Source organism: Lagenorhynchus albirostris, chromosome 10 (assembly GCF_949774975.1).
Source record: "Lagenorhynchus albirostris chromosome 10, mLagAlb1.1, whole genome shotgun sequence".
Lineage (NCBI taxonomy): Eukaryota > Metazoa > Chordata > Mammalia > Artiodactyla > Delphinidae > Lagenorhynchus > Lagenorhynchus albirostris.
The window spans coordinates 30,276,629-30,283,977 of record NC_083104.1 but is presented as its reverse complement, the minus strand read 5'-3'; the positions used below and the strand labels follow the sequence as shown (position 1 = coordinate 30,283,977).

Below are 7,349 nucleotides of genomic sequence, written 5' to 3'. Positions count from 1 at the left end.
ATAGGATCTTAGCTCCCCAACCAGGGACTGAACCCGTGTCTTCGGCAGTGAAAGCACGGAGTCCTAACCACTGGACCACCACGGAATTCCCTCCTACCCATATCTTTTAATATTGCTTTCAACAAACAGTTTTTGGGGCTATACCTACGAAATTCATTTTTTTTAAAATTATTGATTAGGTATTTTGTCAAACAAACCCATAAGCCTTTGAATGAGGTATAGGAAAGTGATACATTTCAAAAAGGTGGCTAAGCACAATAAACTAAAATTTTTAAAAAAGAACAATGAACATACAGCTTTCAAGTGGATGAACATACAGCTTTCAAGTGGAACGCCTTATAGTATGGAATTACCTGAACGTGGCATAGATGAATCATGTAGTCATTTTCTAATTTCCCTGCCTGTATCTTTGGTTCTACTTGGAATGTCTCCTCCAAGTTTGTTCACCTCTATTCTTTTTTTGTGTGTGTATAGGTTTCAGTGTGACTTTGCCTAACATGGCACTGGGGGGACTTAATAAATGAAGCTACTGCTTCTTATTCTTGATTATTCATGATATTGCAGGCCTGGGTCTTATCAATTCTTAAAATAAACATCATCTCTTGCAACGGTCTGCAGCCTCATAGACTGCAAAGTACATTCTGCCTATCTGATTCCACTCAACCCTCACAGTTGTCTTCTGGCTTAGACAGAATGGATAAGTAGCTAGAACTGCAAGCTGCTTTGCAGCTTGCCAGGGCAGGAGAGCTGGAAGCCATCCCACGTCACTTGATTCTCTGCTCTTTGTTCTTTCCTTTGGCCGCACAGCTTCTCCCTAGGGTCACTCATCAGGCACCATCCACTTCTCCCTGCTTGGGGTCTGTACTGAGGGCCTTGCACATCCACATAAAGATGTGATCTGTAGTAGCATTTCAGCAACTACCATCACAGGCAACGCCTGCTCTTCCCCTGACAGTGTAATTATCCGTGCCTCAGTTATCTTCTCCAACCCAAGCCTAGTGTCCAAATGGTGACTCATTTAAATCTAGGCCTCAGGCACAGTCAGTAGGATGGGCACTGTCTTTCCATAGTGCCTCCACCTCTTTCAACTTGTTAACTCACTGCTCTAGCAGAGCGGCCTCGTACCGCCTCCTTCCCAGAACCAGCTGCCAGCAACGCACGCAGGCTCTGCCGTAATTAAGTATTGATTTCACGTAATGTGTTTGTATGGAGGAAGCTCATCTCATTTGAGGGCTGCAGTTATCTGTCAGTAGAGCAAAATGTGTGATTATCAGTGGGTATCCTATGGCTATCTATGACAAACTGTAACCTCTAATCCATCTAACTGCAGTGACATTATGGTACGCCATGCAAGAGTGGGTTGTTTTTCTTAACGTGACGTCTGCTGCTGTTGGCCTGCTTTTGTGCCCAGAAATAGCTGCATAGATTCTTCATTGCAACTCCTTTTTAGTTCCAATTTGGTCCTGCTGGAAAGGAGACCAGCAAAGTCCATTTACTGTAATGTAACGTAGCTGTGACTTCAAATAAATGGAGCACCAGGTATTATTCGTTTTCTGCTTTCTCTGTAGCAGTCATACCTCCTGGCATTTTTTTGGTAACCTTGCTATTCTCTGGAGAACAAGACAAGAAATTTTGGTTGGAAACAAACTTCATATCATTAACATCTTCAGGAGATGCTGTTGGGTTCTTGAGTCCCCCATCACCTTTACGTGGCATTCACGGACCCCGGGCTGAGTTGAGATTGCTCTGTTTTGCAAATTCGATGAGGCAGGTATATTGCAGGGAGCACCCCTTATGCTCACTGCAGGAATGAGAGCCTGAAGAGCTAGGATCTAAGTCTCTCTTCATTGTGTGATCTCTCTTTCCATTTGACAGCTTCATCTCCACCGAGCCACTGGCTGTCTTGATTGGGAGCTTTTTCCCAACAGTGGAACGGAAGTTTCTAAATAAAGATATGAGCTGTTTGTGTAGGTGTCTTTGCCTGTTTGGAGTTTTCCATCATGAGGTGGGAGATTGGATGGAATAGCCTACGTAGGTAGTGACTTTGTGTTCCGTCCTTGCTCAAAATATCGGCCTGAGTATCAGGAGATGAGCCAATTAAAAACTGTTGTTTCTAGCGCTAGTCTTCTCTCCTTGAGCAGCCGTTTTATCTCCTGCCTTCTGCTACCTAAAGTTACTTCCATTAGGTGTTTCTTCCTTGCTGCCATATAAAGTGATTATAAATAACACTGTAGACAGACTGGTGTTAGAGGGAAACGTTTCCAGTCGTGTGCACCGTTGTGGGTTATGTCTTTGAAGCTCACACTGAGCTCCTCCAGCTCCATTTAAGTGTCACAGCCCAGTCGTCTGGTCAAGTTAAGAGTACTGAGCTAGGGAATGTGCGTAAATGCCAATCACACTGTAGAGATGTCAACTGCATCTTAACTATGTCACTCAGAAAGATGGTGAATGAGCCAGAAACAAAAGTATAAAATATAACTTTCTTTGAATGTCCTCCTCTCATATATTTCAGCATTTAGGGATCATATTGACAATAATATTGCACAGATCATGAATGCTACTTTTGGTAGTTTTAGGTAGGGAATGGAGGAGAGATTTGGGCTTTGGGGTCAGAGGGATCTGGGTTCTGATTTCACAGCTTTTTGATACAGAACAAATATGCCCTCAGAGCTTCCATCGTTTCGTCTAAATAATGTGAACATAACAAGGATCTTGCAGGTCATGGAGACTGAGTAGGCAGTACCACAAAATCAGCTAGCTCAGTGCCTGACCCATCGTAGCCTGAGGCATCCTGCCATCCATCACACCACCTAGTCCACTGGGCATATGTCATTCTGAGTTAATTATAGCTCTGACTATATAGACCTTTTCCCAAAGTTCAGTTGTGTTTCTTTCATACAACCATTTGAACTGTCTACAGAGTGTTTCTAAGACAATACTAGACCATACCCGGAGTATTAGAAAATGTCCTGAGTGATAGTTCGAAAGGGCCCATCCAGAGGTGAGTGATGAGGTTGGTGAGAATGCTTCAGAATCATCTGGCCACATGCTAAATGTGGGCAGATTCTAGGGCCCCACTCCTTAGAATCTGATGCGGTAGGTTTGAATGAGGGATCCCTGCAATTTGCTTGACTAATGTGCTCCTCGGATGGTGATAATGTTTGGGCCACACTTAAAGGAATACTTCTGCAAACATGTCAACATGTTTGACATGGACATCTGAGATTATCAGCTGGGAAAGGACCACTCAAGGGGGGATGAGACAGAAGCCTTCCAATTGCTAAACATGTGTTCTGGGCATGATGTGGTTTGTTCTGGAGCCCCAAGGGTCACAACAGAACCTCATGGGTAGAAATTCAAGGGAAGAAAAGTTCAGCTTAATATAGCTATTTTCTAAAGATTAAAGCTATCTAAGGGTGGAATATATAGCCTCCGGGAGTAATGAGCCCTCTAGCTCTGCAGGAATTCAAGTTTGTCTATCTGCATGGCCTCTGGGAATTTTACATAGAAGAAATTAGCTCATGCTCTTATTCTCAATGGTACTTAATTACTTTTATTGTAATTGTTTACCTATGGGTCTAGTGCACTGAACTCTCACAAGTGTTTATTAACCATCTACCTGGTGCCTGATTCGGTGAAGATGAAGCACAAAAGTGCTGCATGAATCCAGGTGAAGGCGTGATCTTAGCAGATGCTCTTGTCAGGCAAAGAGAAGGAGCCGGGCTTCCGTTTCTGTATGGGAGAAGGTAATACGCATACTGGCAATGAGAAGGCGGTGGTGAGGGTGAGATTACCCATTGGGAAAAGCGGGGAGGGGTAGTTTCGCTTTGAGAAGAAAAGTTCTTGCACACCAGCATTTAACACATTAATTAAGTAAAGCTTTCATTTTCTTCCAAATGGGTATCCATTTTTCTACCTTTCTCTTCAGAACTATGAAGTTCCAGTTGTCTCCTGGAAATAAACAGAGTCATTAAACACTTATTTTTCTTGGCTCCACATGTGTCTTTCCTTCTCCCTTTAAATTTGTGGTCACCATTAATGTATATAAGATGTACTACCCCTTTTTTTTCAGAAACTGTTCAGACAATGTCCTCTTCCTCATACTCTCCCAAGAGGAGAAAAGAACGATCCTTAATGGCAAATGGCCGGTGCAGTGAAGTAATACCAAGAGCTGGCTTCACACTCAGGAGAGAACCCTGCTCCTCCTTCTTGTGGAATATGTTACCCTTTTGATTTTCTGCAAACTTGTATGAGGAACTGTTGGCTTTTAAAATATATATTTATTTATTTTCCTTATTTTATTTGGCTGCATCGGGTCTTAGTTGCGGCACACACGATCTTTGTTGAGGCATGCGGGATCTTTTCGTTATGGCGCGCGGTCTGCTCGGGTTTCTCTATAGTTGTGGCGCTCAGGCTCCAGGGTGCGTGGGCTCTGTAGTTTGCAGCACGTGGGCTCTCTTGTTGAGGTGCGCGAGCTCAGTAGTTGTGGCGCGTGGGCTTAGTTGCTCCGTGGCATGTGGGATCTTAGTTCCCCAACCAGGGATCGCACCCATGTCCCCTGAATTGGAAGGCGGATTCTTTACCACTAGACCACCAGGGAAGTCCCAGGAATTGTTGTTTGAATCAAGCAGGAGACACTGAATAGTTTCTCTCTTTCTAGGATTTCAAAATAACAGCACCATATTCTAGAGTCTAGCCTCCTTTTCTGTTTTAAAGCTAGGAGCCAATTACTGACAACAAGATGGCGTTAGATGTTTTTAGAGTTGGGTCATCTAGGTGATATTTTGTTAAAAGTGTATGTACATGGGCCAATTATTAGACCTACCGAGTTTTATGATTAGCTGCCCTTAGAAACCTTGTTAAACCACATGTGCAGGTTCACGTGAAGTGGTTACTGAATTTGTTTGTTCTTTGTTGTACCTCCTCTCCCTCCTTCCTTGATAGCTGCTATTTATTTGGTATTTTAAAATATTTCCTCTTGTTGACGTATAGATCCATCTACCAAAAAGTCATAAGGATACCTTGATCTATAAATGTTCAGAGTTTCTTAAAATCCTAATACAGAGTGAGACTGTCTAAAAGTTTAGTTTGGGAAGTTGCCATCAGCAGCAGATTTTGCTGAATAGTACTCTATGTGTTTAATAATAAGGTTTCCTCTTTCTAGAAACTATTTCTTGTGGAACTGTTCTCTCCGATGCTGAGGTTACAGAAAAATATCATTTTTCTGTCACTGTTGGTGTTCTTCAGGCCCTCAATTTAAAATGGATGTGCTTTTAGAAACCTAGGTGGTTATCTACATCAGAAAAATACCTTATCCTGGGCCCCATCGGGTGATTTGGACAAAGCAATGCAATTTAGATGGGGGAAATGGTATGTATTACATTTTATAAGAGCCAGCTTCCAGTAATAACCATCTGACCCTTGTGATCCTATGTTTTCAATTTTCCTGTTAAAGAATGCAACAAGCAAAGTTGCCAAAGCATATTTTTCTGTCAAGTGTTCACTGATTTGTGAGTTGCTGGGCCGCTTTTCCATTTTCAGTGTTAGAAGACAGGAACACCAAACACTTACTTTTCTCTTAAAGTAACTTCTCATGCAACTGTCTCAGGGCATGCACTAAACTCTGGGTTTGTATTTGAAAAGAAAGCCCTTATGTATGAGTGCAGAGAAATAGTGGCATGCTTTTAACCTTGATTCTAGGCTTTTGTTTTGCTTTGGTCTTTTTGATTCAGATATGAGCTCAGTATCTGCTAATTAAAAGAATAAAAATAGCAGCTTATTGCTAATACCAAAATACATTTACTGAGTGCCTACCTTGTATATATTCCTTTACTAGGCTTTACTCTGGGACATCTTATACAACGTATCTTGTTTAAAAGACTGATTAATGAAGTAGCAGTTTGGAAATCCCTGGTGGGAAGTATCTGTGGTATTCAGTATAGCTTCCCCAACTGCCATGCATGGCATCAACCTGAGGATGTCTGTGTATTAAGATGAGCAATAAAAAAATCATTTCTAGGAAGTGCCCTGTGTCTTTGTACAGTTTCCTGGCCTCTAGGGAAGGAAGTCCAGATAACTTGAATGTTACTTGGCTTGGTAAAGATGTTGAAGTGGGGCTTCCCTGGTGGTGCAGTGGTTGAGAGTCCGCCTGCCGATGCAGGGGACACGGGTTCATGCCCCAGTCCGGGAAGATCCCACATGCCGCGGAGCGGCTGGGCCCGTGAGCCATGGCCGCTGAGCCTGCACGTCCGGAGCCTGTGCTGCGCAGAGGGAGAGGCCACAACAGTGAGAGGCCCGTGTACCGCAAAAAAAAAAAAAAAAAAGTTGAAGTGAATCATGATCACTATTGCTGCCTTCTCTTCCTTTTCTTTTCTCTAAATCAAAAAGCAGTTTAACATTAGCATAGTTGTATTAGTTCTCTTTTGTTGCATAACAAGTTACCCCCAAACTTAGCAGCTTAAAACAACCAACATTTATTATCTCCTAGTTTCTGAGGGCCAGGGATTCAGGAGTGGCATGGCTTGGTAGTTCTGGCTCAGGGTCTCTCATGAGGTTATGGTTAGGAGGGCAGTAGGGCTGCAGTGATCTGAAGGCCAACAACTGGAAAGACTGAAAGACTTTGAAAGATCTGAAAGACTAGGACTAGAAGATGCACTTCCAAGAAGGCTCACTTACTTGGCTCTTGGCAGGAGACCTCAGTTCCTTTCTATGTGAGCCTTTCTGCAGTGTCCTTGGGATGAGGCAGTTGGCTCTCCCCAGAGTGAGTGATCCGAGAGTGAGAGCGAGAGCGAGAGCAAGAGTGAGTGAGAGAGAGAGAGAGAGAGAGAGAGAGAGAGAGAGAGAGAACAAACAGGAAACCACAGTGGTGGTTTTTTTTTTAACATTTTATTTTATATTGGAGTATTGGAATATAGTTGATTAACAATGTTGTGTTAGTTTCAGGTGTACAGCAAAGTGATTCAGTTATACATATACATGTATCTATTCTTTTGCAAATTCTTTTCCCATTTAGGTTGTTACATAATATTGAGCAGAGTTTCCAGTGCTATACAGTAGGTCCCTGTTGGATATGTCATTGTAGTTTGGATTTGCATTTCTCTAATAATCAGTGATGTTGAACATCTTTTTATGTGCCTCTTGGCCATCTTTATGTCTTCTTTGGAAAAATGTATATTTAGGTCTTCTGCCCATTTTTGGATTGGGTTGTTTGTTTTTATGATATTAAGGCACATGAGCTGTTTGTAAATTTTGGAGACTAATCCCTTGTTGGTTGCACTGTTTGCAGATATTTTCTCCCATTCTGTGGGTTGTCTTTTCATTCTGTTTATGGTTTCCTTTGCTGTGCAAAA

General features: G+C 42.5%; 1 pseudogene; it reads right to left on the bottom strand.

The window, feature by feature from the left end:
- Positions 1–4,079: 4,079 nt before the first annotated feature.
- Positions 4,080–4,207, bottom strand: LOC132528314 (small nucleolar RNA U3; annotated as a pseudogene).
- Between the last annotated feature and the right edge of the window lie 3,142 nt (positions 4,208–7,349).